Consider the following 8,712-nt stretch of genomic DNA (forward strand, 5'->3'; position numbering starts at 1 on the left):
CTGGGCTGGATCTCCCCACTCCCTACTGCAGCACTCTGGCTTTGTTATCTAATATCACACAGGTACTGACGTCCAGTACTGATGACCAACATGAGCGAGTGCACTGTGGCCACGGGGCTGTGCACAGCTCTGATGAACATTATCATAGTGAGTCCTCCACAGGGTTTGAAGTGGGATCTGGATTCACATCCCACTTGACAGATGAGCAAGCTGAAGCTCACACAGATGGCGGCCTCTGCTGTGATGGGAAGACAGATGCCCGCTGCCTCCTTGGCTTCTGGAGACCCCTCCTTTTCTCTCCCATCCCACAGCATTGGCTCAGCGAAGCCCCCACACCCAGGCTGAGGACCGCCTCTTCAAATAACTCTTCAGGGGCTATAACTGCTAGGCACAGCTGGTGCCCAACACCTCAGATGTGGTGATCGTGGGCTTTGGACTGTTCATTGCCCAGCCCATTGATGTGGTGGGCCTGTCTCCCAATCCAGGGCCCCTCAGAATCAGCCTCCAGACTCCAGGCTCTTCCCCAGGGTCCCCCCTGCAGTCCCAGTCTCCCAGCCCATCTCCATTACAGCGGGGACCTCAGCCTGTTCCTCCTGGGCTGCCACAGCCCCTTCCCCTCTCTCGCCCAGATCCCCTTCTGGGGCAGCAGAGGGCAGCAGGAGGGTTTCTTGTGTGACCCTGAAGAATCTGAGTCCAGGGGAGTGTTGGGAGGGACGCTGGGCTTGGGTGCCAAACAGAGGCTCTTCCTGTGGGTGGGGGTCCCGGCAGCCCCTCTCACTCATCCTGTGCTCTGGATTCTGTTGCCCTCTCCCTCTTACCGGCCAGGACAAGAAGAACCAAATGATGACCACCAATGTCTGGCTGAGGCAGGTGAGGATTCTCCCAGCAGGGAGGGGACAGTCATCGCTGGGCCCCGCCCCACCCCTCCCTGTACCTTTCCCTGACAGGGGCAAGCTGCTGCATTCAAGGTTGGTGAACACCTGCCACTTGGGTCATCTGGTTGCAAGTGGCCTCTCCAGAGGACTATGCTTGCATGGCCAAGCTCTGAGTCCACACCCTGGACATGTCACCAGAGAGCGAGAGATGCCTTTCTTAGAAATGGACATTTCATAGTCCTTGCTGCTTGGGACAGGCTGCATTGTCACCAAAACCCCAGGGAGGTCTCATTCTGCCCATTTTACAGCTGAGGAAAATGAGAAGCAGGGCGCAGCTGGGCCAGTAAAGGGGGCACCCAGGTGTGCCTGGCTCTGCTCCTTCTACCAAAGAACGCTGAGTATCCCTGTTTGTGTTGCCTGACAAACCCGAAGCTCGCCAACTAGAGCCGCTTGGATGCTTTGTATATCCGTTTCATGGTCAGGAGTTTGAGTGTTTCCTCTGCTTTGCATGGTAACTACTTGGGAGCATCTGGCTGGTGGCTGTCCCGTACTGAAGGGTTAAGGACAAACTTTACTCACAGCAGGGGTGTTTGGAAAGTTCTGAAAGGGTGGGCCTGGCTGACCTCCTGGCCCTGCCCAGGACCTCTCGGGGTCTTTCCCTGCAGTGTCTCTAGGAGGGAAGTCAGATTCTCACCTGTGGCTCAGGGCTCCCAGAAAGAGGGTCCCCAGACAGAAGCAGAACTTGCTGGTCTCTGATGGCCTGAATGGGCTCAGCATCCATCTTGCCATATTCTGTAGGTCAGGGAAGTACAGGAGTCCAGCTAGATTCAGGGAGGGACCATAGACCCCACCACTCAGTGGAAGGACAGCCAAAGAGCATGTGGCCTTCCTGGATGGGCCACTCCTAGGGCAGACTCATTAGAGCTCAGGTCTCATGAGAACCCCAGTGTGTTCCCTCCCTTCTTACACCTCCTGCTTTGTTCTGCTGCTCTGAAGGCCTCTGACATGGAGGTGGCAGTAGAATTTGAGGAAGAGGAGCTGGTGCCCTGCCCCACCCATACCTGACTGTCCCTGGGCGGAGGTAAACATGCAGAGAGCCACACCCACAAGAATGTTGATTGGCATCTCTGTTTGAGTCCTTTGAATGGGTGCCTGGCCCTTCAGTGCCCTTTCTGTAATTCCTGTCCCCCAGGGGGCCCCAGATGGTGTTGGGGTGTGGTGTTTCAGCTACTTATTTAAATTAGACCTTGGTCCAGAGGCTCTGAGTGGATACTGTTCATCCCAGAGCTGTTGGAGCATCAGGAGGCTCATCTTTACAGATATGCCAACTGGGGACCAGAGCAAGGAAGGTACTGTGTGTGTGGTTGGGGTAGGCCTAGAACTTAGGTCACTGCTGCTGTCCCCATGGTCTGGTCACCTGGGCCAGGGGCTGGGCGGGAGGTGAGGACATACACTGCTGTGGGACCTGGGCCATCAATCCGTCACCACCTCTGGCTACCCTGAGATGCTGAGCATGTTATTCAGCTTCTCTGAGCCTCATTTTCCTCATCTGTAAAATGAATGTGATTCAACCTACTACCACATGCCCGAGGATGGTAATATGCCCCAACTTGATGTGGGTTCCCCAAAATGTTGGTTGGAACTGAAAACATGATGAATGGAATGGAGAGAGAATAAGAACTGATCCGGGGAGAGAAACATAGGTTCACTTGGACATGATTTGGGGGGAGCAGGAGTGAATTCCAGAGCAACTCTTGCTCCCTCCTGGGCCGGCCTCTGGGTAGAGAGTTCTCTGAAACATAGTCTGGAGGTCACAAATAGCTCCGAGCCTCAGCCGCATGCCTCTGGCAGGTGGCTTTTCCCCTCTGTAGTTTTCACTTCCACCTGCTCGGCATTCCCTGGCCGGTTGTCCCTGGAACCTCTTCCTGGATGGAGAATCTAACCACCTCTGTAAACTGTGAAGTGCTGAAAGGCGAATTCAGCTCAGATCCTGCAGTGCCTCACTGGAGTCAGCCAGGGAGGCAAGAGAGGACCAGGGGCATGGCTGGGGACACCACCTGCCTGGGAGTTAGCTACTGAGGTGGGGGCAAAGCGAGGAGGGTGTTTATCTGGGAGGGTGAGCCTGGTTCCTTGGTCAGAGCCCTTTCCTGGCATTGCAGCCTCTCTGTTCTGTGGGACTGGGTGGGGCTCTGGGGGCTCCTGAATCCCTATCTCAGCCTAGGTTGACAGAGGCCCCTCCCTGGCATGGCAGTGATGGACCCCTCCCCTGCACAGGAGTGGAGCTACTACAAGCTGCGCTGGAACCTTGCTGATTTTGGCAACATCACCTCCCTCTGGGTCCCTTCAGAGATGATCTGTATCCCTGACATTGTCCTTTACAACAAGTAGGAAGCCATGGAGCCCTGAGAAGATCACCAGGAGGGACGGTAAAGGGGACTTGGAGGGCTTCATCATTTCCCTCTTAATGCTTAGCAGAGAACACCCTCCTCTGTATTCTTTTATTCCTTTCATTCTGTTCTCTCCCTCCTACCCACCAACATTTACTGGGCACTAAAGATGTATTCATTTGTAGCACGGTGATAGTGGGACAGATTTGCCAACTCTGAGTATCCTTTGGAAAATGTGGTTCAGGCTCTCTAAAAATACCTGAGTTGAAATTTTAGAGGAGGCAATATTGTCTGACCAGGTAAGTGGCATCCTATAGTAGCACCTTTGAAGAACAAACTCACTAGGTATGTTTTTTCTTTAATCATCTTTTCTTATACTTGCCTTGGATTCAAGACCCAGAAGATCAATCTCACCCTAACAACTAGAAGCTAACAGAAGCTGGAGGGGGTGGGTGCAGGGGGAGGAGTCTATAGAGAATCCCAGTGGGCAAAAATCAATGAATTAAGATACTTTTTGATAGGAGGGAATAGAAATCTATATTTTTATTAGTATGTTTGGTATCAGGCAATTCTTCATTGAAAAGTTAAGAAGTTCAAATTTAAAAGAAGGTGTTATAATTGTCTAAAACCATTTTCTAAAGCAGGTTGCTTTAAGATATTAAGATATTAATAGCTATGACAAGGTTCTGTGGTCATGGTTTTGTATCACACTGTATGTCTGTCATCCCCTGCCAAGGGCTTTGGAAGCCAGCAGAGCACAATAGTGTTTTAAATGCTGTTTTAAGTCCTGCAGCAAAGAAACCAGCTTACCCAGCACTTCCCAATCCCTCGGACCCGACCTTGGAAATGATATTTTTTAACAATAAAACATAGAGAGAGAGTCCATTTCTAGACCTCCAGAGAGGTCAGCGTTTCCTTACACCAGTTCCTTACACTGTCTGGTCCTAGGCAGGCCCAGCGCCCTCTCACCTAAGCCGTCTTGGTAAACACACACTTGCCACTGGGTGACCTGGCAGGTCTGACACTGCAGGTACCTGTGTTTGCTGACTCACACCCCCACCCCATTGCTCTGTACCCAGGAGCTGGCACCCAGGAACATTCTAGTTTCTGCTTCCTGAGCATTTGGCAGAGATATGAACAAAGTCCTAGGGTCAGATACAACTTCACATTTCAGGATTGTCAATAAAGCCATGACCACTAACACGATTTTCACAAGAAAAGTCCAGTCAAACTTGCGTAGACATATAAAGAAACATCTGCTCCACCCAGGCACTGCACTCTGGCCAATCAATAGAACTGTTCCTTCCACCAAATGGGTGCATGGTGCCATCTTGTGGCAACTATGTGAAATGACCAAAATGCCTTTAATTTCTTTTTCTTTTTTTCTTTTTGACTTTTTGCCTGATGTATTTATTACTCTCTTTCAAAATTCCTGTTTCCAGCCAGTCTGTCTCTCTACCATGGAACTACTCCATGGGAAATTCCCTTGTATTCTGATGCCCTGGACTTTAGGACAGACCGTAGGAAGCTAAGGGGGAGTTGAAGAAGTCCCATCTGACTGGTCACCATTGTTCCAGTGTCCCCATAGTCCTTGTGGGTCTTTGGATTCTCATTCCCATGAAGTCCCCAACCTCATCTACCACAGTCCCTATGATGCCCACCTGGTGGCCCCAGTGAGCACTGTTAAGGTTTTCCTTGGCCCTACCTATTTCTTGTTCCTGCAGGGCCCTCTGCTGTGGTACTCCCTACCCTCCCTTGGCTGAGTCCTCCCTGAGCACTCCAGCCAGCCTCCTGTGGGTGCCAAGCTGCCTCCTAGGGGGGCCCTAGTGTTTGAGGTTAGATGCATGGACTCCAGGAAGTTTCCTCACTAGCCAAAATCTTAGGTTTCTTGAGCAAAGAACAAAAGATCCAAGTGGAAAAGTCATGATCTTCTACCTAAGAGGCTGCTTGCTCACTGTGTGCTAGGAAAGTACAGTTCAAAATTATCACTCTTAAATATTAAAGGAATAAAACAGGCAATGGAACTGCATACACCCTGTGACCTCAAATATGCAAAACCATCAGAAACATCGTCTGCGTGACAGTAGAATAGACATGTATAATAATATCACAATGTTAATAGTGGGTATTTTAAAAATTCTTGGTACTTTCCAGTGTTCTTCAAAACTCCACCTTTTGCAATTAAAACGATGTTATATGAAAAGAAAACTCAAGTGTATCCATCTTCTGGGGAAATTTTATACCCTTGCTAAAGATGGGACACTTGGCCAGCTGAGAACTGCCTTGTTCAGGTTGCTCTCTGCAGCAGTCTGGGTGGGTCAGGTGGGTGTGCAGAGCCCCCAGCTGGTCTTCTCTCCGCAGTGCAGATGGGGAGTTTGCGGTGACCCACATGACCAAAGCGCACCTCTTCTCCACGGGCACTGTGCACTGGGCGCCCCCCCCCCCATTTACAAGAGCTCCTGCAGCATCAACGTCACCTTCTTCCCCTTCGATCAGCAGAATTGTAAGATGAAGTCTGGCTTCTGGACCTATCACAAGGCCAAGATCGACCTGGAACTGATGGAGCAGACAGTGGACCTGAAGGACTACTGGGAGAGTGGCGAGTGGGCCATCATCAATGCCACGGGCACCTACAACAGCAAGAAGTATGACGGCTGCGCCGAGATCTACCCTGACGTCACCTATGCCTTTGTCATCCGCCGGCTGCAGCTCTTCTACACCATCAACCTCATCATCCCCTGCCTGCTCATCTCCTGCCTCACCGTGCTGGTCTTCTACCTGCCCTCCGACTAAGGCGAGAAGATCACCCTGTGCATCTCCGTGCTGCTCTCGCTGACCATCTTCCTGCTGCTCATCACTGAGATCATCCGGTGCATCTCGCTGGTCATCCCGCTCATCGGCGAGTACCTGCTCTTCACCATGATCTTGGTCACCCTCTCCATCCTCATCACCGTCTTCGTGCTCAACGTGCACCACCGCTCCCCCAGCACCCACAGCATGCCCCGCTGGGTGCGGGTGACCCTGCTGGGACGTGTGCCCGGATGGCTGCCGATGAACCAGCCTCCTTTGGAGCCACACGACTCCCCGGGCCTGAAACTCGGCCCATCTTGTTATTGGTTGGAGACCAACATGAATGCAGAGGAGAGAGAGGAGGCAGAGGAGGAGGAGGAGAAAGACAGATGGGTGTGTGCAGGCCTCCCAGCCCCCTCCATGGGTATCAACTATGGCCACAGACGCCTGCACCCACAGGCCTCAGGGCCCAGGGCCGAGGCTCCCTCTGGGGAGCCTGAGATCTTGCTGTCGCCTTGCATACAGAAAACCTTGGAAGGTGTGAACTATATTTCTGACCACCTGCGGTCTGAGGATGCTGACTCTTCCTGAGTGAGATCTGGGTGAGGGCCTCCCCTGGGTGACCCTACCAGCTTACCAGGGAACCCTCCCACCTCAAGGTGGTAGCTAGACCAAGCTGGTCCCCTCCCTGAGGGCTGGCCTCACTCATTCATGGCTCCAAAGAGTCTGGAATCAATTGTGAGAGAACATTTAGCTGGCTCTTGGGACACTTGATGGCAGTAGGTCAAGCATGTCCCTGCTCATCCTAACTGGGAGACAGCGAGCAGAGAAGGGCATGCTTAGATGTGGACTCTGCAGTGCCATGCTTATGCCACTACCTACAGGAGTTGGCAGGGATGGGAGGTGGAGGGGGCATTAGGAGAGCCTGGTGAGCTAGTCCCCTGTGGCAGTGGCCTTCCTCTTTTATGCTAGATGGTCCCCTCTCCTCTTTGCTCATGAGGCCCTCTGTGAAGCTCATGAGTCAACCACAAACCCTGCAGATTCTTGGTTGTACGAGGCTGGGCCTCTCTGCAGCCTCTGCCTTATCTAGCACTCAGCATCAGCATTCTCTTATCAACTTAGGGAAGGGTGAAAGGCTGGAAAGGATCACTGGATAGCCTTGATGAGTGAATGAGAAAATTAATCATTAATTTGGGAGCAGCTAGGCATCCATCCCTGGCCTGGGCTGGGAGTCCAAGCTGCACAAAGCCCACCCACCCCCTAACCTGCCCTGAGTCACACCTACCCCACCCACTACCTTCTCTGCACTGAAATCACTGCAGCCACTGGGAGTCCATCTCCTTAGATGGTTCCTGCACCTCTCTGTGTCCCTCTAGTCCCTTTGCCCGGAACCTGCTGAGCCCTGGAAGTGTGGAGGGTGAGATAGGTGGGACACAGGAGAGGGTGGTATGGGGCTTGGGCCAGCTCTGTTTCTCCCTCCACCCCATCTCTGCACCTGTGCCAGTTTTAGCTTCCCCTTAGGTCTCAAGGGGCAGTTGTGGTTGTCCCTACAGGAGCTAAGCATGAGAGGAACACTTCTTGAGGCCTGGCCTCTGTCACTGTGAGCCCATTTCTCCTGCAGGTGAGAGAAGTCTGGAAGTGTGTTGCCATGGTCATTGACAGGATCTTCCTCTGGCTCTTTATCATTGTCTGCTTCCTGGGAACCCTGGGGCTCTTTCTGCCTCCGTTCCTGGCTGGAATGATCTGATGTCATGTCCTTTATGTTGGCTCCAAGGCAGTCCTGCCAGCCAGCAATGACCACCATTAACTGCAGCTACCTCTAGAGTGCCCTCTGGGGCCAGCGCCATCTGCCTGTGATTCTTCTGGGGAGAGAGCACCAGCTCTGAAGGTCTTCCTGGAGCACTCACTGTGATGCTACTGCACATGGTACTGGGAATCTGCTGGACAGAAAGCCCAGTTTAGGAAACAGAGGAGCTAGAAAAGAAGGAGGATCCTGCCCTGCAGAGGGGTGGGACTAGCACAAGGAGAAACAATATGGCCTTGAGGGAGGGGCACATGGGGGAAGGGGAGGCTGCCTCAGGGGTGGAGGGTCTATGAGCAATGGTCTAGATTTAAGAATGAGCCCAAAGTTCCCAGGGGAACCCCCAGGCCAGGGTTGGGGAGGCTGGTAGTGCAGGTTGGGCTCTTTAAACCAGGCTGAGAAGTAGTTCAGTGTGAGTTTGCAGGTCTTGGAGGTGTGTGGTGTAGCAGCCAAGGAACAAGGGACTTTACAGAAGGAGCAGGGAGCAAGTGTGGGGCCGCCAGTGGAACGAGGCCTTTCCCTCCATCCAAAGCACCTTCAGCACCCCCTGGGCTTCCCTGAGGCATCATGCTTCCCTCTTCCTTGTAAAGAGGTAGCCAGAACTGAGAGCTGCTGCTGTGGATGCCGTGTGCCCATGAACCTGCAGTGAACAAACCGGGAAGGCCATCCCTGGCTGTTCTTCCACAGTGCCCTGGTCCCTGTAGTCTGTGGTCAGCACACCTCTCTGGAGTTGGGGATCTCTGCTTCAAGCTTCTGCAGTTCTGAACTCCTCCCAGCCAGGGACCCTTTAGTTTCTCCTCTCCCTAGGACCTAGCACAGCACAGGGTGAGGGGCACCGACACTCTATGATGTGTGTGGT

At 52.7% G+C, this 8,712-nt stretch overlaps 1 pseudogene; it reads left to right on the plus strand.

Moving 5' to 3' along the window:
• The first annotated feature begins 843 nt into the window (after positions 1-843).
• Positions 844-7,799, plus strand: LOC144249179 (neuronal acetylcholine receptor subunit alpha-2-like; annotated as a pseudogene).
• Positions 7,800-8,712: the final 913 nt, after the last annotated feature.

The sequence above is a fragment of the Urocitellus parryii genome, chromosome 11 (assembly GCF_045843805.1).
Source record: "Urocitellus parryii isolate mUroPar1 chromosome 11, mUroPar1.hap1, whole genome shotgun sequence".
NCBI classification, from domain to species: domain Eukaryota; kingdom Metazoa; phylum Chordata; class Mammalia; order Rodentia; family Sciuridae; genus Urocitellus; species Urocitellus parryii.